Consider the following 25,616-nt stretch of genomic DNA (forward strand, 5'->3'; position numbering starts at 1 on the left):
AGATTGGCCCTGTGAGCAAGTTCCAGTGTATGAGGGGTTGTGGGTGGGTATGTGTGTGTATTTGAGGGTGTTTAGATGGTGTGCATCCAACCCCTGCAAATGCTCCAGAATGCCGCTGCCCACATCCTCACCAATATCCACCGTCATGATCACATCACCCCTGTTCTCAAACACCTGTATTGGCTGCCCATCCCATCTTGTATAATATTCAAATCACTCACCATCATTCACAAATCCCTCCACAACCAAGACATGCGTTGGTTCAACGAGCACCTCCGTTTCTGCGCCTCGGACAGACCGACCAGAAAGCAATACCTTGCGACTCGGACAGACCGACCAGAAAGCAATACCTTGCGACTCTGCACACTCCCTCACCCAAACTTACTAAGCTAGTGACCACCAGAGAACATGCCCTCTCCCTCGGAGGACCTTCTCTTTGGAACAACATGCCTCTCTGCCAGGAACCATGTCCAAGAAAATTCAAGCAGAATCTCAAGACATGGCTTTTTAAACAAGCATTCACCTGAACGCTGTACCCTACCCTTCCACCTCCTCAGTGGTCCCATCCCCTGCTTCCTCTGAAGATCTACCCCTGCCAATGTCTCCCTCCTAATATTAGCTTAGAAATCTTTCCTCCCGTTACTCTTTTTCCCCCTCTGAACTCCCCCCCCCCCCCAAGTCCTCCCTCTTTACTCTGCCAATATCCCCTCACCATCATATTGCTATTCCCCCATTTCTTTACTGTACATAATTCCATCAGTTAGTTCACTTCCTGTTACCATATTTGTTTACTTTGAAATGCCTGTTGCTATATTATTTCCCTTATGTGTTGCTTGTAAAGCCTGTTGCTGTAGTATTGTTACATGTAAACCGAGGTGATGTTCCGAACGTGCCGTGGTATATAAAAATACATAAATAAGTATGAGAAAAAATTAGTGTGAAAGCTTGCTAGGCAGACTGGATGGGCTGTTTTGTCTTCTGCCGTCGTTTCTATGTGTTAGAGGGCATAATCAAACAGGATAAAAATTCTACAGGAAACTATGCACCGTAGAATCTTTTTATAAATAGAAATTCCATGTGAGAAGGGGAATAGAATAACATTGGTCGGCCCCTGTCATGGTAGGAGCAATGGCATGGGCCATCCATTGCTCCTACCATGTGACAGGGGCCGACCAATGGCACCGATAGTCCCTGTGACATAGTAAGGGCAAAGGGCCACCGGTGCCATTTTGATTACTGGCAGCCGAGGGCCCAAGCGCAGGAGATTGCAGGAGATTGCTCCAGGGACTTTAGGCAAGTCTTTGGGGGGGGGGGGGGTGTCAGAAGCATGGGGTTGTTTTTTTTTAACATTTGCTCCATAGGATGCACAAACATCCCCCCCCCCCCCACTTTTGGGGGGAAAAAGTGTGACTTATGGAACGAAAAATACAGTATTTTAGTATTAGAGCCTTTTCGACAGCAGGCCCTTCCATCTGGAATAGTATCCCATCAAACCTCAGACTGGAGCCATGCCTATTAACTTTCAGGAAAAATCTTAAAACCTGGCTCTTTCTCCAAGCCTTCCCTGAACCACCAATCACTAGCTGGCCTTCTTTCTTACCCAGTCTGTCACTCCGTTTCTCAAAGAAAAAAAATAAATGGACTCTTAGACTTCAGATTAAAGCACCGTTCTTAAGTTTGTAACTTGTACACTCTACGGTAAAATTACTTTACTGGCCTTTTCTTCTTTCCAGCTTGTTGCAAGCTTCCAAGTTCTCGCCCCCTGTTGATTGTAACTTTGACTTATTCCTGCTTTGGTTATCTTTCGTTTACGTGAATTTGTTACTCTAGTTTTTTCCCTTTGTTAAACTGTAAACCGATCCGATATGGTAATCTACTATGAAGGTCGGTATATAAAATTGTTAAATAAATAAATAAATAAATAAAATTTTAGACCTAGTCCTTAGTGAAACATGATTTGGTGAAAGAAAAATAATGGTGTTATGATCACTATTGCCAAGTGACCCTAACATGATCAAATTTGACCTGATAATTGGAGGGAGGACACTGAGGACATCTACTGCAATAGCGTTCAATGTTTTAAAAAGGAGATTATGAGGAAAAACTGAAAGGAGCAGCAGCAAAGATAGTTTACATCAGGCATGAGCATTGAAAAATACCATATTGGAAGCCCAGACCAAACTAATTCCATGCATTAAAAAAGGTGGAAGGAACTCCAAACAATTGCCGGCATGATTATAAAGTGAAATGAGAGAGACTATTCTAACCAAAAGAGCATCTTTCAAAAAATGATTAAGGGATTTGAATAAAGAAAATAAGAAACTGCACAAGCACTGGCAAGTTAAATCAGGGTTTCCCAAACCTGTCCTAGGGACCCTACACTGAGTTGGGTTTTCAGGATATCCACAATGAATATGCATGAGATAAATCTGCATACCATGGAGACTCAAAATATGCAAATTTATATCATGCATATTCATTGTGGATATCCTGAAAACCCAACTGGCTGTGGGGTCCCTAGGACAGATTTGAGAAGCCCTGAGTTAAATGCCAAACATTGATAAGGAAGGCAAAGACAGAATTTGGAAGAAACAACTCAAACTTTTTCAGGTACATTTGAAGCAAAAACTCTGCGAGGAAGTCCGTTGGGCCATTAGCTGATCAAGGGATAAAAGGGGTTCTAAGGGAAGACAAGGCCATAGCAGAGAGATTAAATTAATTCTTTGCCTTGGTCTTTAGTGAGGAAGATTTTAAGGCAGATACCCATGTGAGAAGTGATATTTAATAGTGGTGATTCAGTGGAGCTGAGACAAACTTCAAGGAACATAGAAGAAGTACTAAGGCAAATTGAAAAACTAAAGAGTAGCAAATCATCTGGACCAAATGGTATACATACAAAATGCTCTTATGTCTGACTATAAAAAAGAATTACTTTACGTTTAACTAATTTCCCCACCCTTGTAACCATCCTTACCCACTCCGATCCCCTTTATCCGCTCATTTTCGAATATAATATGTATCCTGTTATACCCTTAATTCGCATATGTTAAGATATTACCTTTTGAATCTTTTAAACCATTGTGAACGACGGTATATAAAACTCAATAAATAAATAAATACATCCCAGAGTATTAAAAGAACTGAAAAATGAAATGACAGACCTACTACCTTGGCATATATCTGGATTCTCAACTAACTTTAAAATCACATATTTCCCGTCAATAGCAGGGCTGAATTAGCCATGCTGTCATGGGATCTGTCAATCAGGTCCGGGAGGCGGAGCCTGTCAAAGCAGAGATCGGAGCTTTGCTTCTGCGGTTGCGCGTGTGTTCCCGCACAGGAAAGTAATGGAATGTCCTCAGTCTGTTCTTTCCACGCGTGGGATTGCACACGAAGCTATTCTCAGCATTAATAGAACAAAACATGTCAAAATCGGGGTTTAAGCCCTGTAATTGCGGCAAGGTAATATCAGTCACGGATGGCCATGACCGATGTTACTGATGCCTAGGACCAGATCACAATCGGGAAGATTGTGAATTTTGCTCAAGGAAGTCACCCAGAGCACTGAAGCAAAGGGCCTACAGAGTTCAGGAACTTTTTGCCTCACCGGAGCAATTGGAGGCTCATTCGTAGCCTGGCCCTGCAATTTTATCGGCTCCCTCAAAATAGAGGGCATCATCGTGGGATCCTCGGAGGTAAGGAGGTGGCAAGCCGACAAAGGCCATCGGATTTTCAAAAATCCAAAGAGCCAGAATCGCCGGCGCAGGACACATTGGCGCCAAAAATCTCGGTGCCTAAAACTTCTGCGCCTTATGCGCACACAAAAGGATCGGCGCATAGCACTTCGGCGCCTGAAGAAGTATCGGCGTACAACATTTCTATGCGCATGGCGCCGAAGACGTCTGAGCGCACAACTAAAGGAAACTCTATGCGCACGGCGCAGGTGACCGGCGCCGATCACTCTTGCGCGTACAGAAACAGAAAGATATGCGCACAAGTCTAGATCCACGCATAAATACAAATCCGTGCATAAGACACATGAACACCTATCTCATGACTTACAAAACAAGTTGAAACGAAGACGTGGAACCTCACACAGGTCTTCTTCAGCCTCTCCATCAATACCTTTACCTCGTTCGGGTACTTCCCTTTCTTCGAGAGATAATTCGATAGAGTTTACAATAAAACGTAGAAAACGATCACCGTCTTCATGGAAAAGTCATACAGACTCGTCACACTATTATCATAAGCACTCACGACACTCCCACCACAAAAAGTCAGTAAAGAGGAGTGCTACATGGGAAGTAAGCCCTTAGACTTCAAAATCATCTTATATACCAACTTCAAATACCTTCTCTCACAGAGAGGTAATACAAGTTGCTTCCTCTACCGCTTCTACAGCTTCAGAGGATTCGAAGGACATCATATGCGACGAAAAACAGAAGGACATAAGAACATAAGAAATTGCCATGCTGGGTCAGACCAAGGGCCCATCAAGCCCAGCATCCTGTTTCCAACAGAGGCCAAAACCAGGCCACAAGAACCTGGCAATTACCCAAACACTAAGAAGAACCCATGCTACTGATGCAATTAATAGCAGTGGCTATTCCCTAAGTATAATTGATTAATAGCCATTAATGGACTTCTCCTCCAAGAACTTATCCAAACCTTTTTTGAACCCAGCTACACTTATAGAAACATAGAAACATAGAAATGACGGCAGAAGAAGACCAAATGGCCCATCCAGTCTGCCCAGCAAGCTTCCCTCATTTCTTCTCTCATACTTATCTGTTTCTCTTAGCTCTTGGTTCTAATTCCCTTCCACCCCCACCATTAATGTAGAGAGCGGTGATGGAGCTGCATCCAAGTGAAATATCTAGCTTGAGTAGTTAGAGGTAGTAGGGGTAGTAACCGCCGCAATAAGCAAGCTACACCCATGCTTATTTGTTTTTACCCAGATTATGTTATACAGCCCTTATTGGTTGTTTATCTTCTCCCCTGCCGTTGAAGCAGGGAGCTATGCTGGATATGCGTGAGGTATCAGTTTTTTTTCTTCTCCCCTGCCGTTGAAGCAGAGAGCTATGCTGGATATGCATCGAAAGTGAAGTATCAGGCACATTTGGTTTGGGGTAGTAACCGCCGTAACAAGCCAGCTACTCCCCGCTTTGTGAGTGTGAATCCTTTTTTCTTCTCCCCTGCCGTTTAAGCAGAGAGCTCTGCTGGATGTGTGAAGTAACAGTTTTTCTTTTCCCCTGCTGTTGAAGCAGAGAACTATGCTGGATATGCATTGAAGTGAAGTATAAGAATGGAGTGATCAAGCTAGTTGAAAGGCATCAGGAATAGAGGAAGGTGGAGGTAGTAATTTGGATATTTGGTTTGGGGTAGTAACCGCCGTAACAAGCCAGCTACTCCCGTCTTTGTGAGTGCAAATCCTTTTTTCCACATTTCCTCTTGCTGTTGAAGCTTAGAGTGATGTTGGAGTCACAGTAACCATGTGTATGTTTATTGAATAAGGGTATTGTCTCCAGGCAGTAGCCATCATTCTGGCGAGTCACCCACTCTTCATTGGCGGCCTCTTGACTTTATGGATCCACAGTGTTTATCCCACGCCCCTTTGAAGTCCTTCACAGTTCTGGTCTTCACCACTTCCTCCGGAAGGGCATTCCAGGCATCCACCACCCTCTCCGTGAAGAAATACTTCCTGACATTGGTTCTGAATCTTCCTCCCTGGAGCTTCAAATCGTGACCCCTGGTTCTGCTGATTTTTTTCTTATGGTAAAGGTTTGTCGTTGCCTTTGGATCATTAAAACCTTTCAAGTATCTGAAAGTCTGTATCATATCACCTCTGCTCCTCCTTTCCTCCAGGGTGTACATATTTAGATTCTTCAATCTCTCCTCGTACGTCATGCGATGAAGATCCTCCACCTTCCTGGTCGCCCTTCTCTGTACCACTTCCATCTTGTCTTTGTCTTTTTGTAGATACGGTCTCCAGAACTGAACACAGTACTCCAGGTGAGGCCTCACCAAGGACCTGTACAAGGGAATAATCACTTCCCTTTTCTTACTCGATATTCCTCTCTCTATGCAGCCCAGCATTCTTCTGGCTTTTGCTATCGCCTTGTCGCATTGTTTCGCAGACTTCATATCATTAGACACTATCACCCCAAGGTCCCTCTCCTGCTCCGTGCACGTCAGCCTTTCCCCCCCCATCGAATACAGTTCATTCGGATTTCCGCTCCCCATATGCATGACTTTGCACTTCTTGGCATTGAATCTCAGCTGCCATATCTTCGACCACTCTTCCAGTTTCCTTAGATCCCGTCTCATTCTCTCCACTCCTTCCGGCGTGTCCACTCTGTTGCAGATCTTAGTGTCATCCGCAAAAAGACAAACCTTACCTTCTATCCCGTCCGCAATGTCGCTCACAAAGATATTGAACAGGACCGGTCCCAACACCGATCCTTGCGGTACACCACTTAAAACCGCTCTCTCTTCAGAGAAGGTTCCGTTTACCGTCACACATTGTCTTCTGTCCGTCAACCAATTTGCAATCCAGGTCACCACCTTGTCACTCACTCCCAAGCTTCTCGTTTTATTCACCAGTCTCCTGTGTGGAACCGTATCAAAAGCTTTGCTGAAATCCAAGTATATGACATCGAGCGCTCTTCCTCGGTCCAATTCCTTGGTTACCCAGTCAAAAAAGTCAATCAGATTTGTCTGACAGGATCTTCCCCTGGTGAATCCATGTTGCCTCTGGTCCATCAATTCTCCGGACTGTAGATAGTTCACTATTCTCTCTTTCAGCAGAGACTCCATTACTTTTCCCACCACCGAAGTGAGGCTAACCGGCCTGTAGTTGCCAGCCTCCTCCCTGTTCCCACTCTTGTGAAGCGGGACCACCACCGCTCTTCTCCAGTCTCTCGGCACCACTCCCGTTTCTAGGGATCTATTGAACAGGTCACACAGCGGACCCGCCAGAACATCTCTGAGCTCCCTCAATATCCTTGGATGAATCCCATCAGGCCCCATGGCTTTGTCCACTTTCAGGTTCTTTAGCTCTTCCCACACATTTTCTACTGTAAAAGGATTTTCATCTATTCCACTTCCCTCCAGTTTCTTGTTGTGTAGAGATGGTCCTTCTCCAGGGTCTTCTTTAGTGAACACAGAGCTGAAGTATTCGTTTAATATTTCTGCCATTTCTTCGTCTGTCTCCACACATTGATCATTACCACCTTTCAATTTCACTATACCACTTTGGACCTTTCTCTTTTCGCTGATGTATCTGAAAAATGTTTTGTCACCATTTTTTATCTCCTTGGCAATCCTCTCTTCTGCTTGATTTTTTGCCAACTTGATTGTTTTCTTCGTCTCCCTCAGTTGATACAAATATTCTTCTTTGTGCTCCTCCCTTTGGGATCCTTTATATTTCTTGAATGCTGTTCTTTTAGCTTTAATTTTGTCAGCCACCTCCTTTGAGAACCAGATAGGTTTCAATTTTCTTTTGCTTTTCTTTACGTTTCTAACATATAGAGCAGTTGCCTTGGTGATTGCTCCTTTTAGATTGGTCCACTGCTGATCCACATCTCTCTCGTTCTCCCATCCTTTAAGTTCTTCCTCCAGGTACTTTCCCATTTCCTCAAAGTCTGTGTTTTTGAACTGTAAAACTCGGGTCTTTGTGGTTCTTTTCCCTATTCTATTAGTGATATTAAACCATACCGTTCGATGATCACTGCTGCTGAGGTGGGCGCCCACCTGGACATCTGAGACATTATCTGCATTATTGAGCAATAAGTCGAGTATAGCACCTTCTCTCGTGGGTTCCAACACCATTTGTTTGAACAAAGATACTTGCATGGCATCCATTATTGCTCTACTATTTTTAGTTTCTGCAGAGGGGATTTTCCAGTCTACATCTGGCATATTAAAGTCACCCAAGATCACCACTTCTCCCTTCTTACCTATCTTATGGATGTCTTCAATCAGATCTCTGTCCAGCTCTTCCTTTTGGTTTGGAGGCCTGTAAACCACTCCAATATAAATGGACACTCCGTCATCTTTTTTTAGGTCGACCCATAGAGCTTCTTCTTTACCCCAACTTCCTTGTAGCTCAGATGCTTGGATGTTGTTTCTGACATAAAGAGCCACACCTCCCCCTTTTCTATCCTCTCTGTCCTTCCTTAACAAGTTGTAGCCTGGTATTGTTGTATCCCATTCATGAGATTCTGTGAACCATGTTTCTGTGATAGCAACAATGTCCAATTCTGCCTCAGCCATTAGGGCCTGCAGATCTGGGATTTTATTTCCCAAACTATGAGCATTTGTGGTCATAGCCTTCCAGGTACTCTCTTTAAGGTTATTGCTTTTCCTGGACTCCTTATGAGATATTAGTTGAGATTTGTTATTCACTTTACTCTTTCTGTTTGTAGTTGTGCCACTGTTGACAGAGTTATCCATCTCAATTAGATTTTTCTTTTGGTTATGGATCTTGAAATACTGCATGCATTGTGTTTTTTCTCTCTTTTCTGGTAATACTGCAATGTTTTTCTCAAGAACTTCCTCAGTTTTTAATATAGAGAGGGCTTGTTCTTTTTGCATTTGGTACATTGTGTGTCTCCTTATCACAGGTCTAATTCTACCAGAGCCCACTGTAATCCTGGATTGTAAAGAATTTCTTAATGACCTGTTTGAGTGGGAGGGTGTACCTGTTGGCTGCCCCTCTGTCAAGAATGGGTGACTGTGGGTCCTACCTGAGCCTAATGGATCTCCTTTTCTTGACTCCTGGTTTTTCTGTGATATTGGGGAATTATTATCTGTGTAATGCAATGTGGGTGTAATACTTTTAATTGAAGCTAATTGAGCTTTTATCTCAGTCAACTCCATTTTCAAGGAAGAGAGTTGTGCACAAATTGGGCAAGCTCTAAGTTTCCAGATGCTTTCCCTCAGAATAAAGGCTCTACAGCAGTTACATTGGATAGTCCTCATCTTGGTAGTTTGTGATTTGTATTTCCTTGACTGTTACCAATGTACTAATTTATCTCGCTGCCAATGGGAAGTTAGGCAGTCTTTATTAGAAAACAAGCCCCAGGGGTGGGTGGGTAGAGGGGTAGAGAGGGAGGGAGTCAAACAGTTTAGCCTGGGACAAGCTGGGTAAAGTAGGGCACTTCTGGACTGTTGCCTTTGCTTTTGGTCAATTGTTTTAAAAAACAGTCTTTATGCCCCAATTTTTTAGTTTGAACCGATTTTTTGTGCCAACTAACTCCAAGGGAGAGTTTAAAGGTGTTTTAAAAGCTGGAGAGCTGTCTACTTGGAGGTTTCTTTTTTTGGGTTTTTTGTTTTTTTTTTTTCCTTCTAGCTTTATTCAAACAGCAAATCAACTACTAGATTAATAACTTACTATAAAGAGATGAAACACAGACTATAAAGAAAATTAAAAACAGACAGGAATAATCACAGAACCTTTCTACAGTAATAGTAATTACTTTCTACAGTAATAGTAATAACTATAAAGAAATGAAACAGACTAAGAAAATTAAAACCCACAGGAATAATCACAGAACCTTGCAATAATCAAAAACCTTGCAATAATCAAAAAATATACTTAGCCACAATGCAGATTCCACAATGTAATATACACGTCCACCAGGAGAAAAACCCTTCCAGCTTGTGCTCAGGAACACAATGGCTCCCCTCCTCTACGAATACCTTGCCCAACGTCTGGGACACACCCAATTCAGTTAGATTACGTCACTTCTGGACTGTTGCCTTTGCTTTTGGTCAATTGTTTTAAAAAACAGTCTTTATGCCCCAATTTTTTAGTTTGAACCGATTTTTTGTGCCAACTAACTCCAAGGGAGAGTTTAAAGGTGTTTTAAAAGCTGGAGAGCTGTCTACTTGGAGGTTTCTTTTTTTGGGTTTTTTGTTTTTTTTTTTCCTTCTAGCTTTATTCAAACAGCAAATCAACTACTAGATTAATAACTTACTATAAAGAGATGAAACACAGACTACAAAGAAAATTAAAAACAGACAGGAATAATCACAGAACCTTTCTACAGTAATAGTAATTACTTTCTACAGTAATAGTAATAACTATAAAGAAATGAAACAGACTAAGAAAATTAAAACCCACAGGAATAATCACAGAACCTTGCAATAATCAAAAACCTTGCAATAATCAAAAAATATACTTAGCCACAATGCAGATTCCACAATGTAATATACACGTCCACCAGGAGAAAAACCCTTCCAGCTTGTGCTCAGGAACACAATGGCTCCCCTCCTCTACGAATACCTTGCCCAACGTCTGGGACACACCCAATTCAGTTAGAGTACGTCACTTCTGGACTGTTGCCTTTGCTTTTGGTCAATTGTTTTAAAAAACAGTCTTTATGCCCCAATTTTTTAGTTTGAACCGATTTTTTGTGCCAACTAACTCCAAGGGAGAGTTTAAAGGTGTTTTAAAAGCTGGAGAGCTGTCTACTTGGAGGTTTCTTTTTTTGGGTTTTTTGTTTTTTTTTTTCCTTCTAGCTTTATTCAAACAGCAAATCAACTACTAGATTAATAACTTACTATAAAGAGATGAAACACAGACTATAAAGAAAATTAAAAACAGACAGGAATAATCACAGAACCTTTCTACAGTAATAGTAATTACTTTCTACAGTAATAGTAATAACTATAAAGAAATGAAACAGACTAAGAAAATTAAAACCCACAGGAATAATCACAGAACCTTGCAATAATCAAAAAATATACTTAGCCACAATGCAGATTCCACAATGTAATATACACGTCCACCAGGAGAAAAACCCTTCCAGCTTGTGCTCAGGAACACAATGGCTCCCCTCCTCTACGAATACCTTGCCCAACGTCTGGGACACACCCAATTCAGTTAGATTACGTCACTTCTGGACTGTTGCCTTTGCTTTTGGTCAATTGTTTTAAAAAACAGTCTTTATGCCCCAATTTTTTAGTTTGAACCGATTTTTTTGTGCCAACTAACTCCAAGGGAGAGTTTAAAGGTGTTTTAAAAGCTGGAGAGCTGTCTACTTGGAGGTTTCTTTTTTTGGGTTTTTTGTTTTTTTTTTTCCTTCTAGCTTTATTCAAACAGCAAATCAACTACTAGATTAATAACTTACTATAAAGAGATGAAACACAGACTATAAAGAAAATTAAAAACAGACAGGAATAATCACAGAACCTTTCTACAGTAATAGTAATTACTTTCTACAGTAATAGTAATAACTATAAAGAAATGAAACAGACTAAGAAAATTAAAACCCACAGGAATAATCACAGAACCTTGCAATAATCAAAAACCTTGCAATAATCAAAAAATATACTTAGCCACAATGCAGATTCCACAATGTAATATACACGTCCACCAGGAGAAAAACCCTTCCAGCTTGTGCTCAGGAACACAATGGCTCCCCTCCTCTACGAATACCTTGCCCAACGTCTGGGACACACCCAATTCAGTTAGATTACGTCACTTCTGGACTGTTGCCTTTGCTTTTGGTCAATTGTTTTAAAAAACAGTCTTTATGCCCCAATTTTTTAGTTTGAACCGATTTTTTGTGCCAACTAACTCCAAGGGAGAGTTTAAAGGTGTTTTAAAAGCTGGAGAGCTGTCTACTTGGAGGTTTCTTTTTTTGGGTTTTTTGTTTTTTTTTTTCCTTCTAGCTTTATTCAAACAGCAAATCAACTACTAGATTAATAACTTACTATAAAGAGATGAAACACAGACTATAAAGAAAATTAAAAACAGACAGGAATAATCACAGAACCTTTCTACAGTAATAGTAATTACTTTCTACAGTAATAGTAATAACTATAAAGAAATGAAACAGACTAAGAAAATTAAAACCCACAGGAATAATCACAGAACCTTGCAATAATCAAAAACCTTGCAATAATCAAAAAATATACTTAGCCACAATGCAGATTCCACAATGTAATATACACGTCCACCAGGAGAAAAACCCTTCCAGCTTGTGCTCAGGAACACACTAACTGCACTAACCACCTCCTCTGCCAACAAATTCCAGAGCTTTGTTGTGCATTGAGTGAAAAAGAATTTTCTCCGATTAGTCTTAAATGTGTTACTTGCTAACTTCATGGAATGCCCCCTAGTCCTTCTATTATTTGAAAGTGTAAATAACCGAGTCACATCTACTCGTTCAAGACCTCTCATGATCTTAAAGACCTCTATCATATCCCCCCTCAGCCGTCTCTTCTCCAAGCTGAACAGCCCTAACCTCTTCAGCCTTTCCTCATAGGGGAGCTGTTCTATCCCCTTTATCATTTTGGTTGCCCTTCTCTGTACCTTCTCCATCGCAACTATATCTTTTTTGAGATGCGGCGACCAGAATTGTACACAGTATTCAAGGTGCGGTCTCACCATGGAGCGATACAGAGGCATTATGACATTTTCCGTTCTATTAACCATTCCCTTCCTAATAATTCCTAACATTCTATTTGCTTTTTTGACTGCTGCAGCACACTGAGCCGACGATTTTAACGTATTATCCACTATGATGCCTAGATCTTTTTCCTGGGTGGTAGCTCCTAATATGGAACCTAACATCGTGTAACCACAGCAAGGGTTATTTTTCCCTATATGCAACACCTTGCACTTGTCCACATTAAATTTCATCTGCCATTTGGATGCCCAATCTTCCAGTCTTGCAAGGTCCTCCTGTAATGTATCACAGTCTGCTTCTGATTTAACTACTCTGAATAATTTTGTATCATCTGCAAATTTGATAACCTCACTCGTCGTATTCCTTTCCAGATCATTTATATATATATATATATATATATATATATTGAAAAGCACCGGTCCAAGTACAGATCCCTGAGGCACGCCACTGTTTACCCTTTTCAACTGAGAAAATTGACCATTTAATCCAACTCTCTGTTTCCTGTCTTTTAACCAGTTTGTAATCCACAAAAGGACATCGCCTCCTATCCCATGACTTTTTAATTTTCGTAGAAGCCTCTCATGAGGGACTTTGTCAAACGCCTTCTGAAAATCCAAATACACTATATCTACCGGTTCACCTTTATCCACATGTTTATTAACCCCTTCAAAAAAATGAAGCAGATTTGTTAGGCAAGACTTCCCTTGGGTAAATCCATGTTGACTGTGTCCCATTAAATCATGTCTTTCTATATGCTCTACGATTTAGATCTTGAGAATAGTTTCCACTATTTTTCCTGGCACTGAAGTCAGGCTCACTGGTCTATAGTTACCTGGATCGCCCCTGGAGCCTTTTTTAAATATTGAGGTTACATTGGCCACCCTCCAGTCTTCAGGTACAATGGATGATTTTAATGATAGGTTACAAATTTTAACTAATAGATCAGAAATTTCATTTTTGTGTTCCTTCAGAACCCTAGGATGCATACCATCCGGTCCAGGTGATTTGCTGCTCTTTAGTTTGTCAATCTGGCCTACTACATCTTCCAGGTTCACAGTAATTTCGTTCAGTTCGTCTGAGTCATCACCCCTGAAAACCATCTCTGGAACTGGTATCTCCCCAACATCCTCATTAGTAAACACGGAGGCAAAGAATTCATTTAGTCTTTCTGCATTGGCCTTATCTTCCCTAAGAGCCCCTTTAACCCCTCTGTCATGTAAGGGTCCAACTGACTCCCTCACAGGTTCCTTGCTTTGGATATATTTTAAAAAGTTTTTATTATGAGTTTTTGCCTCTATGGCCAACTTCATTTCAAATTCTCTCTTCGCCTGTCTTATCAATGTTTTACACTTACCTTGACAATGCTTATGTTTTATCCTATTTTCTTCAGATGGATCCTTCTTCCAATTTTTGAAGGATTTTTTTTGGCTAAAATAGCCTCTTTCACCTCACCTTTTAACCATGACTGTAATCGTTTTGCCTTCCTTCCACATAAATTAATGCATTCAAACACTGCTTGTATAGTAGCTGCCAAATTAAATTGGTACATTCCAACTTGGATCCTTGGGCAGCTGTGAATTAATGTTATTTTGTTGTAACTTTACTGTCACTTTGTTTTATTGTATGTTGTTTTTGTAGTTATCTTATTGCAATACATATATAATGAATGCTTTATTGGAATCCGCACTAAAAGAACTGAGGAAGCTATGGAATAGAAGCTGTTTATTAATATTTTATTTCTTTATTTAATCTGTAAACTATCATTAGTCAGCTACTGCACCTGAAGACTGGAGGGTGGTCAATGTATTGCCGATTTTTAAAAAGTGTTCTAGGGGTGATCCATGAAGCTACAGACCAGTGAACTTTGTCAGTGTCTGGAAAAATGGTTGAAACAATTCTAGATTTTTTATTTATATAATTTTTACCATAATTACAGGCAATTTTAAGGCAAAATACAAATAAAATGCAGCTAAAGGTGAGCCAGTTAATATAAGCCCGAATCTTCAGAAGCCCATGTGCGTAAAAACTAGGGATACATGCGTGGTCGGGCCATGTGCACACCGAACGCATTTTACAAATGGCCCAGCCACGCAAGTATCCCCAGATATGTGCTGAAGTTCCAGGCTATGAGAAAGTGGCAATGGACAGCGGCCTTTAGGCCCTGTCCTGGGGAAGCACGTGCAACTTACTACTGCTCAGGGATCAGGTAAGTATAAAACAAAAAATAAAACCTAGGTAGAAGGGTTTTAGTTCGGGTTGAGAGGGGAAAAGGGAGGCAAGATAGGTAGGGACTTAAGGAAGTTCCTTCCCAGGCCGCTCGTTTATTGGAGTGGTCTGAGAGGGAACTGGGGAAGTCCCTATTGCTGCACTTTTTTTTTTTTATAAAATCCCCCCCCCCCTGTTCTGTGTGCAAGTGAGAACCCGCACATGGGTATCAGATTTTTTTTTTTTTATAAAGTAATTTTTATTGAGAGAATAAAGAACAGAGCAGTCAAATATCCATAAAGCAGAGGTCTCCCAACAAATGCTTTTCATGATACACCCAGAACACCTGATCCCCTATAGACCTTCCCCACCCCACTCCCTCCTACCATGTAGTTCCTGCACATGTACATGCACATGCTCATGCTCATTTGTCTATGGATGCCCAGTTAATCCTTTGTATTTGTTTGTCATCCTGGGTATCAGATTTTACAACACGCGCGCGTCATAAAATTGGCGCATCCATGTACGCGTGCCGGGAACCGCGCACACATAGAGGTCCACGCATTGTTGTTTTTTTGTTTGTTTGTTTTTTAAATCTACCCCATAGTGTGTCTGGATGTTAAGAGAGCTTTTGACAGAGTACCTCTTGAAAGACTCTGGAGGATATTAAAAAGTCATGAGATCGGAGACCATGTTCTATTGTGGATTGAGAACTGTTTAAAAGATAAAAAGATAAAAAACAGAGCAGAGCTAAATGGTCAATCTTCTCAGCGGAGAAAGGTGAATAGTGGAGTGCTCCAGGGATCTGTACTAGAACTGCTTTTTAACATATTCATACATGACCTAGAAATGGGAACAACGAATGACGTGATCAAACTTGCTGATGATACAAAATTATTCAAAGTTCTTAAATCATAAGAGGATTGTGAGAAATTTCAAGAAGACCTTGCAAGACTGGGCATCCAAATGGCAGATGACATCTAATGTGGACAAGTGCAAAGTGATGTATGTAAGGAAGTGCAAACCAAGGTTCCACATTTGGGAGTCTCCACTCAGGAAAAGGATCTAGGCATCATTGTGGATAATATCTTGAAATCCTCTGCTCAGTGTGTGGCTGTGGCCAAGAAAGCAAATAAAATGCTAGGAATTATTAGGAAAGTAATGGAGAATAAACAAAGAGTATCATAATGCCTCTGTATCGCTCCATGGTGTGACTGCAACTTGTGTATTGTGTGCAGTTCTGGTCACTGCATCTCAAAAAGGATATAGCAGAATTAGAAAAGTTACAGAGAAGGGCGACCAAAATGATAAAGGGGATGGGACAATTCCTCTATGAGAAAAAGCTAAAGAGTTTTGGACTCTTCATTTTGGTGACAAGATGGCTGAGGGAAGATGAGATAGAGGTCTGTAAAATGAGTGGAGTGAAAAGGGTAAACACGAAACATATGGAATGTGCGGATATAAATTAGATAAAGATGGAGTACTTAAAAGTAGCCATTCACTGGATAGGATAAGCTAGGGAAAGAGGAAGAGCAGTCGGCAAAACTGAAAAGAGACATTGTAAGGGCAGTAAACATTTTGTTAGAAAATTAAATAAAGAACATAAGAAATGCCATGCTTCACATAATACGTAAGATGCAGTTGCAACATGGCTCGATACAGATGCAATATAATATACTCTTTTTCTTTTTTTTTGTCTCCTTTCTCTTTTTAGATCATTCCTAATACTATTTATTTATTTATTTATTTATTAAGGCTTTTATATACCGACTTTCTTGATACAAATCATACATTGAGTTGATGACGTCAATGTTTCCTTTCCAAGGTATCCTTGCATCTTTTGTTAGGTGGTGACTCATAATAAACCATGCAGCATTGTATACCTGTAGATGGAATAATTTTTCCCTATGTGCATGTTAGGTCGAGACCCTCCATGGAGGCTTAAACCAGGATCAGCCCCAGAATTCAGGATGGGAGTCCTAAACTTCAGATCAGCTGGGCAGAATCCCATAAGCAGTTTGGCCCATATGGCCAAGTGTCCTCACCCTCTGATACTTATAAGAGTTTTGGAGGGTTGTTTCATTATAAGAAAGTGGGCAACAGCGGGCATGGGGGTAACCTGTATGGAGCGGCAATTACTACCCTTAACAGATGGCTTGGGGGTAACCTGCACAGAGTGACAGTTATAACCATAAGCAGCTTGCTGTCCAGACTAGATAAACCATTTGGTCTTTATCTGCCATCATTACTATATTACTAAAAATGTGTCTCTTAGATCTGTGTGGATCCCAAAATTATCCCTTAATCTCTACCCAACTAATTAGTAGTCTCTATATTAAGAATTAGGGCATGAGTGGCTAATTGATACTCAAGAACCACAATGAATATCCATGAGATTAATTTGAGATAGGCAGTGCATGCAAATCTATCTCATGCATATTCATTGTGGATATTTTGAACACCTGGCCTTTTTGTGGCTCTTGAGGACTGAGTTGGCAACCCTGAATTAGTGGTTAAAAAGGGAGTGTATGCTTTTAAGCCTTGATGCTGTTATCCATTTTTTTTCTACTGAGCTATATATATATTTTGATTATACTAAACTAATTAGGTTCTAGATCTCATTAATAGCAAATCAAACTTCCTCCACTACCATGCACATTGTGATGCACCACAAACTCCTGCCAAACACACATTCAGAAGCTTTATAGCCAACCTGCCATACCAGAACACCCAGGAGTTACATAACAACCTTACTACAGGGCCTGTGCCTTCTGTAAGCTAAAACCCTTTGCACAACAGGCTCTTCTTCCCACACATCTGGCTGATCCACTTACCCACTTTCTAGACACTTTTCACTACTTAGTCTCTTACTAGATTTCTGTTTGCCATAAGTCCAATATGATTTGTGAGCTGTATGCATCTCCTTCACAGCTGGTAAGTTTTCTAACCCAGTCTTTCTTTTACATTTTTTATGAAAGGGATCAGCACTTACTCCAGTTCAGATGACACTGCCAGGCTTTGTTACATTTCCAATGCACCATCCTTGAATGAAGTCTAAAAAAAGCAAATCCTTCCTTCAGCCTTTCCCCAACCAGTCACCTCTTTTGAGTTGTGGTCAAACTGAGAGTTCAGTTTGGCTTGAGAGAGGGGATGCATGCATCAACTTTCTCTCTTCCACTCAACCTCCGCTCCTCTTCGACACTCACATACATATTCTCTCTATCTTCCCTCCAGGGATGCCTCCAAGAACATTCTCCCCTTCCCTAGTTATAAGCATGCAGGGTTATGCAAGGAATCTCATTCAGCAGAGAGCTGTTCTCTGCTTCCTACTCCAGTCTGTCCTCTACCGGGCAGGTTGCAGAGGAGAGGGGCTGTAGTGAGCAGAGAAGAGACACTGTGGTCCCTAATCAAGTTCCTCCTGTTCTGTCTTACAGGGAACAGGAGAAGAGGATGAGAATTTTGAGTGGTTAGAGCAGTACAGACCAAAGAAAAGCTGCTCTCCTGTTGTTCCCCCCCTCTGGGGCTGCAGAGGTAGCAATATCACAGCACCCTTCTAGCAATGGTGTCGTTGGCCGGGCCATACTCAGAAGGGGTTACTGAGAAGCAGGAAGCTGTTTGCAGAAACCCAAATGTTGACCTGCCCTCTCTGTTACTAAACTTCCTTTCTCCAGCTTGTGACCTGTTTTTTGACAGTAGCTCTTGGCCTGGAATGCTAGCTTATTAATCAAACCTGCTTCAGGGTATGACTTGCATCCTGATTCTGGTTTTTAGCCTGCCATTCATTTTTTTTTCCGCATTCATATTCTGCCTCTTGTGATACTTCAGAGTGGATTGCATTCAGGTACTACGGGTATTTCCCTATTCCCAGCAGGCTTACATTCTAAGGGCCTATTATACTACGGATTTTCTCCATTTTATGGGAAAAATGCTTAGTAAATCGTGCTCTAAACTTGTACCTGAGGCAATGGAGGATGAAGTGACTTGCCCATAGTCAAAAGGAGTATCAGCAGGATTTGAATCCTGGCTTCTCTGGGTTTTCAGCCTGAGGCTAAAACCTCTAGGCCGCTACTCCATTCCAGCTCACAGCCAGCTCCTGTTCTGTGCTGCTGGCACTGGTGCCTTAGAGCAGCAGGGTAAATAAATAGACCTGAAGGCAATTCTAAGCCAGTAGGAGAGATTATCCTGTGAGGAGACTGGTCTGAAGAGGAAAGGAAAAGCAGGAGCAGCTGCAAAAGTTTTGAGCAAGGTTGGAAGCCTCATAAGAAGAGGAGCAGAATCAGTACTCTGCCAGTATGTTTATATGAATAGAAGCCTGCCTAGGTTGTGTGTGTGGATTTTTGTGTGAATGGGTGCCTTGCTGGGCTGTGTGTGCGTGTGAACGGGAGCCTGCCTAGGTTGTATGAATGGAAGCTTGCTTGGATGGGGTGTATCTATGAATGGAAGCCTGCCTTGGTTTTGTGTGTGTAAAGAAAGTTTGTGCCATCCTCACTAATTCACGACGAGCCCAGGGTGACAGGATATCAAAAGGTTTCAGGTGTGGAGAGCAGGGGATTTTTCCATCATTTTTAATTATTGGGTGTTTGATGTCTGCTATTTTGAAATATTTATTGTGGTTTAGAAATTTTTTTAACTTTTTATATGCATTCTTAATTATTGGATGTTCTATTCATCAGCTCTTTGGCAATATTCTTTTATAGTTTATGATTTATATTTCTTAATTTTATTGTTTGATTTATGAGGACTGGTGATGTTTTTGGTTTTCCATTGTTGCATTGCATACATAGTCTGGCTTGTTACAGTTTCCAGTTTGCTTTCTGTCTTTCCATTTCTATTTATACTTTATGGTCTCTTTATTCTTTATTTGTTGATTGTCTGTCTGTTCGGCATCTGACCAAGGTGACTCATTCTGCTAGTATTTAGTTTCTATGTAGGGATTTATAACAGCCTGGTTTGTTCTGCATTCCTAATAGGTGTTTTAGGACCTGATATAATATTTGCAGTGTTGCCTTTTCATAGATAGGCTTGTTCCTGTTTGACTGCTGGCAATTAGTACTTTTTTGGTACAGGAGGCTTACTATATTGTTGTTGTTCAGCTTATGCAAGGCTTTCTGAGAGCCAAACCCACACTTGCATACATTACAATAGGCCTAATACCAAGTGTCTTTTTTTTTTATTGCAGTGTTTTCTGGGTGGCACCACAACCGTGCATGCCACAGGGCTCAGCTGGAGCCATTTTTATGTACCAGTAGGTGGGGAAGAAGCACCTGGGGATCACTTCTGCACAGTTTGGGCAATTTGGACCTGTGAATGAGGTAAGAGGGTCAGGGGGGTGTCAGTTTTGGATTGCTGGAAGGAACAGGGCTTTTTCTTGGGGAAAGGAGGTTTGAGACAGCATAAAATTTGGCTGCACTTACCCCAGAACACCACCAGCCCACCCCCATGCCCGATTGCCTCTTCGATGGCATGAACACTGTCAGGACGCTTCTCCCCTGTGCTGGCCTTAGGTGCGTGCACTCGCATCACAGCACCTAAGGCTGAAGGGTGCCAGGTGATGACATAATGGCTGGATACTTAAGACCCAGTCATACTTCCCATCCTTTGCCTCAGCAATGGGCCTCCTGCGTTGTTTGCACTGTGTTACTGGTATGTTCCTGCATTCTGTTTCTAACTGCCTTGTCCTTGCCATGAGCAGCCTTCTCATACTGCCTTATTCATCTGTGCTCCATACCCTTCCAGTCCTTTCTGCTCACCTGGATCTGACCTCTGCTATGATCTTTGATCATTCCCTTGTCTGTTGCTTGGACCTGACCTTTGCCAAGGACCCTGACTATGCCCTGTCTGCTGCCTGCCCTGACCCTCAGCCCGGTTCCAGTACTTCTCTTTGCTGTCAGCCTTGACCTTAGCCCATCTCAGGACTCTCTTTGACTGCTCTCGAGACACACTCAAGTCCTGCTGGCCCCCGGAACCCAAGGGCTCACTCAACTTGCTGGGAACGGGGCTGGTATATGCAAAACTCCAGCTTTTCCCAGACCAGGACATTTTTACCAGCTGGTTCTGGTTCTGATTGACGCAGCCTGGTAGGCAAACCTATCACACCACAAAACAAGGGCTCAATATCCTGACAATTATTTATTGTGTTGGTTACTGGGAACACAACAAAAGTTCTGTATTAAAAAAAAAAAAAATAGAACGGGGGAAGAGGGCAGCACAGTAGCTGTTTGCACAGGGCAACAAAATCTCTAGCACGAACCCTGTTTCTGTGTACTGAGGGATTTACTTAAATGCCTAATTTTTTTCTTTTTTTTTTTTTATTGCTGTCAATCAATAACCTGTATAAACATAGTAATCAAACAAAAATCGAACAGCATTATATAGTCAAAGCACTGATATTCCCCCTCCCTACTCCCTAACATGCTATACAGAGTAGATGTTGAAAGATCAGTACAGTAAATACAATGAGTCTGCAAAAAAAGTACAAATCATTATAAATGGCTAAGGTTGTTAATTAGATGTTGAAAATGTCAGTTGTCTCCATGAGATGTATGGATTCCAAATATGGGCAAATTTAGGTAGTGTATGGTATTTGATCATGGTCAGTCAGTAGAGAGTGCATACCCGGTCTATACGATTTAAAAGTTCAGCAGATGTCGGCAGTAAAGTCCTCTTCCAGGTAGCTGAAATCTCCATTTTGGAAACTGTACATACCTGCTGAATGAGAGTTTGAGTTGGGAGTGGAAAAGAATCGTCAAACAGGTAGATTTATAATTTCCGATAGTATTCTGGAAATATACCTCCATAGTGGTTGAATAAAAATGCAGACCCACCATAAGTGCAGATAAGTTCCCAATTGGTGACAGTTACGCCAACAGGGTGGATCATTGGTAGAGCGGAAGTGGTGAAGACGTGTCTGAGTAAGGTGCCATTGGTTTAGAACTTTGTAATTAGCTTCCATTATCCGAGCTGAGACTGAGCGTGTGAGAGTCCGGAAAAGATTTTCGCCCATTCCTCTTCAGAAAATGACTTGCCCAAATCATTCTCCCAAGCCATGATATGCGTGGGTTTAAGTTGTGGGCGTGTTACTAGCAACTTGTACAATTTGGAAATCAATCCTTTAGGAGGTTTTGGGTTGATGCAGTATCCCTCTAAGGTTCTCTCAGATGAGAAAAGACCCTGTGAGTTAATATTATGGAAGAAATGTCGAAGCTGCATGTAAGGCAAAAACTCTGCCTGAGAGAGATGATATTCCACTTGAATAGTTGTGAAGGAGATGAGAGATCCTTGGGAGTAGATGTGTGAAACTTGAGTTATGCCCCGAGTTTTCCAGGAGAGATAAGCTGACTTGGGAAGTCCAGATGAGAATGTGGTGTTGTGGAAGAGGAACGTCTGGTAGAAGTAGGACGCATCCCCCACCAGTTTTCGTTTCCACAGGCACCAGACATTTAGGGTATGTCGAGTACATGGTGACATAGAGGTGATCGGTCTCCATATGTTACTCGGTTGCCAAATTAAAGCCGGTAAGGGCATGTCCATGAGGTAGGCCTGTTCTATCTGAGTCCAAAGTTTAATATCTCTAGTTCTGTGCCAATCAATAACTGGACGCAGCTGCGCTGCTGCGTAATACCAAGTGAGGTTGGGGAATCCTAAGCCTCCATGTTCCTTAGCCTGAAAAAGAACCGCTCTGGCCACTCGGGGTGGTCTACACTTCCATAGAAAGCAATATAGTTTTCTCTGCCATAATTTCAATGTTGCATTACTTAAGGATATAGGTAAGGTTTGAAAAAGGTAGAGAAATCTAGGTAATACATTCATTTTTAACATCGCCATATGGCCCATCCAAGTCAGGGGAAGGGAATTCCATCTGTCTGTCTTGGGTGATATTGTGGATAAGGGGAGTATAGTTGAGTTGAAAGAGATCGGACATATTCTTACCCAGATATACCCCTAAATATTTAAGCTTGGTAGGAGCCCATTTGAAGGTGTGAGAGGTCTGAAGTGAGATGACTATTTCAGGAGAACAGGAGATGTTTAATATCTCTGATTTGTCCCAATTAATTTTGAATCCTTATACCGCACTAAAGTGAGAAAGCTCTGTTTCTATCTCTTTCAAAGATGATGTGGGATGGCCAACTGTAAACAGGATGTCATCCGCAAATAAAGACATTTTATATTGTTGAGAGTTAAAAGTAAATCCGGTAATGTTAGGGTTGTTTCTAATGTGAATGGCTAGGGGTTCAAGGAAAATAGCAAACAGGATGGGGGAGAGAGGACCCCTCTGCCTGGTACCCCGTTGGACTGAGAAGGGAGGAGAGTATTGACCATTTATTTTTAAAAAGGCTGTTGGGGAATTATAGAGAGCCTGTAACCAGTTGTGGAAATAGGTCCCAAATTCCATATAGGTGAGTGTACGGAAGAGAAAAGGCCAGTGAACCATATCGAAGGCCTTTTCGGCATCTATGGATAATAAAAGATGGTCTGATTGAGTAACCCTCCATAGAATATTTAGGATCTTCCGCACATTGTCACTTGCCATTCGCCCAGGAATGAGCCTGCTTGATCCGGATATATTATTTGGGCGATAAAGCAGTTTAAACAATCCGCTAAAATTTTGGCTAATAGAGAGTGCATACTCAGTCTATATGATCAATAATATTGGCCTGTAAGAGGCACATAGAGCAGGATCTCTTCCTGGTTTTGCTATGATAGTAATTCCTGCTTTATTCAAGTCTGGTAATAATGAACCTCCCACATATAAGTAATTAAAATGTTTTTGTAGATGAGGTGCCGATATAGGGCCAAAGGTTTTATAAAATTTAGTTGTGAGGCCATCTGGTCCAGGCGCCTTTCCCACTTTATGATTTTTAATGGCCAGGAATATCTCTACGGTTGTGACCTCTGCATTAAGAAGTTCATGCATGTCAGGTGAGAGACGCCGGTGGTCGCTGGATTGCAGATACCTATTAATATCAGGATTTTGGATATGTGATTCAGCCACATAGAGGGTTTGATAGAATTTGAGAAATTGTTGGGTGATTTCTGCATGTGACCCTGTTCATTTTTTATTTTGAGAATGTGGTTTTGATAAGTAAGTTCTTCTTTCAATTGATGGGCAAGAATTTTGCCAGCCTTATTTCCCCCTTCAAAATAAGTTTGTCGCGTAATATTCAACTGATGAGCTATTTAATCAACCTCTAGTCGGTAAAGATCTTCTCGTGTCTTAACTAATTTGGTCAATATTTTTTGGGATCCTGTTTGGACATGTTGGGAGGTAAGTAGCTTAATTTGATCCCTGAGGTGGGATCAAGCTGCTTCCTTTTGACGTTTTCGATGGGAAGAATGGGAGATAAAGTGTCCCCGTATATCCAATTTAAAACAATCCCACACCAGTATCGGAGAATCTACCGATGGAGCATTAACCTGAACGAAGTCTCGAATTATCTGAGATGTAGTTTGTATAAAAGATAAGTCTTGGAGGAGGGAGTCATTAAGTCTCCAAAACCATGGTTACCTCCTGTGAGATGGAACGATATGGATATGCATGGTCAGACCATGTGATTATACCAACCTCTGATGTGCGAACAGAATGGCATAAGGATTTGTCTACCAGAAGATAATCGATCCGAGAATATGAATTATGAACCCTGGAGTAATAAGAATATGAGCGGGAATGGGAGTTCTTTGCCTGCCACACATCTACCAAGTTGTGCTCCTTCAGTAGCTCCTTAAGGGGGTAGATTTCATAAACTTGCGCACACGCACCAGGCGCAAACAAGAGTAAGCGGGATTTCAATAGATACGCTTGTAGCTGCGCGTATCCATTAAAATCCGGGGTTGGCGCGCGCAAGGCTGCCCAAAATCGGCAGCCTGCACGTGCTGAGCCGCGCAGCCTGCCTCGGTGGGAACTTTCCTTCCACCTCCCCCCCCCCCCCACCTCTGTCGCAAAGTAACTTTGCGCGCGCTGGGCCGGCTGCCGCACGCCATGTTCCGATCCGGGGGATGGTCTGGAGGCCACGGCCATGCCCCTGGGCCGAAACCATGCCCGTGGCGCCGCCCCTGGATGACACGCCGGCCACGACACGCCCCCCGATGACACACCCCCTGACACCCTCCGTCCCGGGGCTTTGCGCGCGCCGGAAGCCTATGCACCATAGGCTCGGCACATGCAGGGGGTGTTTGGGCCAGGTTTTCGGGGGGTACGCGCGTATCTTACGCGTGTATCCCTTTGAAAATCTGGCCCTAAGTGCACGGGTGTGGGTCAGGGCAGTATGGGAGTAGCCTTTAGAGGTATCTAAAGTCGGTGTAAGAACAACATTGAGATCTCCCCTATTATTAATTTGCCAGCCTTGTGCTGTACCAAGAGTAGATGAATTTGTTTAAAAAATCCAGCCTGTTCTTTGTTTGGGGCATATAGATTGAGAAGAGTGAACTCTTAAGGGGGTCATTTTCTAAAGCTAGCGCACGCGAAAAGGGACGTTTCGCGTGCGATAGCTAAAAAGGGGCGGAGTCGGGGCAGCGTCTGCCCCAGAAGAGGAGGAGTCAGGGTGGACGCCGCGAAGACAGCGTGGATGGCGAAAAGGTAAGGAGCCTTTTTGCGCCCAATAGCACCACCTTTTACGATGGTGCTATTGGATGTGAAAGCGGCAGCGATCGTACCACAGAGGTGCGATCGCTGCCTTCTATCTCAGGCCCGCCCCCCTGTATGCCACGATACGTTAGAAAATCTAGGCCTAAGTCATTTATCGTAATACAAAGTAGTAAGTATTGACCCTGAGGATCCTTAACACACTGTAAACATTCAAAAACCATATTAGAGGCAAATAGGATACCTACCCCCACATATTTGGCCAATTTATTATTAGCAGAGTAATATTGATTAGTAAATTTAGAAGACTTCATGAGACATTCATTTCTGCTAGCGAGATGGGTCTCCTGAACAAATACTATGTCTGGTGAGGAGACTCAGAGTTCTCTATACAAAAGAACATTTTTGTGGGG

At 42.0% G+C, this 25,616-nt stretch overlaps 1 long non-coding RNA gene across 1 annotated transcript in view; it reads left to right on the plus strand.

Annotated features, from left to right (window-relative positions):
• The window catches only part of LOC115089437, a 42,955-nt gene that overhangs the window by 4,161 nt on the left and 13,178 nt on the right, over nucleotides 1-25,616 (plus strand). Inside the window, exon 2 of the long non-coding RNA XR_003856086.1 lies at nucleotides 19,804-19,936. This is a non-coding gene — a long non-coding RNA (uncharacterized LOC115089437). The remainder of the gene's footprint in view (nucleotides 1-19,803; nucleotides 19,937-25,616) is intronic.

This window comes from Rhinatrema bivittatum, chromosome 4 (genome assembly GCF_901001135.1).
Source record: "Rhinatrema bivittatum chromosome 4, aRhiBiv1.1, whole genome shotgun sequence".
Taxonomy (NCBI): Eukaryota; Metazoa; Chordata; class Amphibia; order Gymnophiona; family Rhinatrematidae; genus Rhinatrema; species Rhinatrema bivittatum.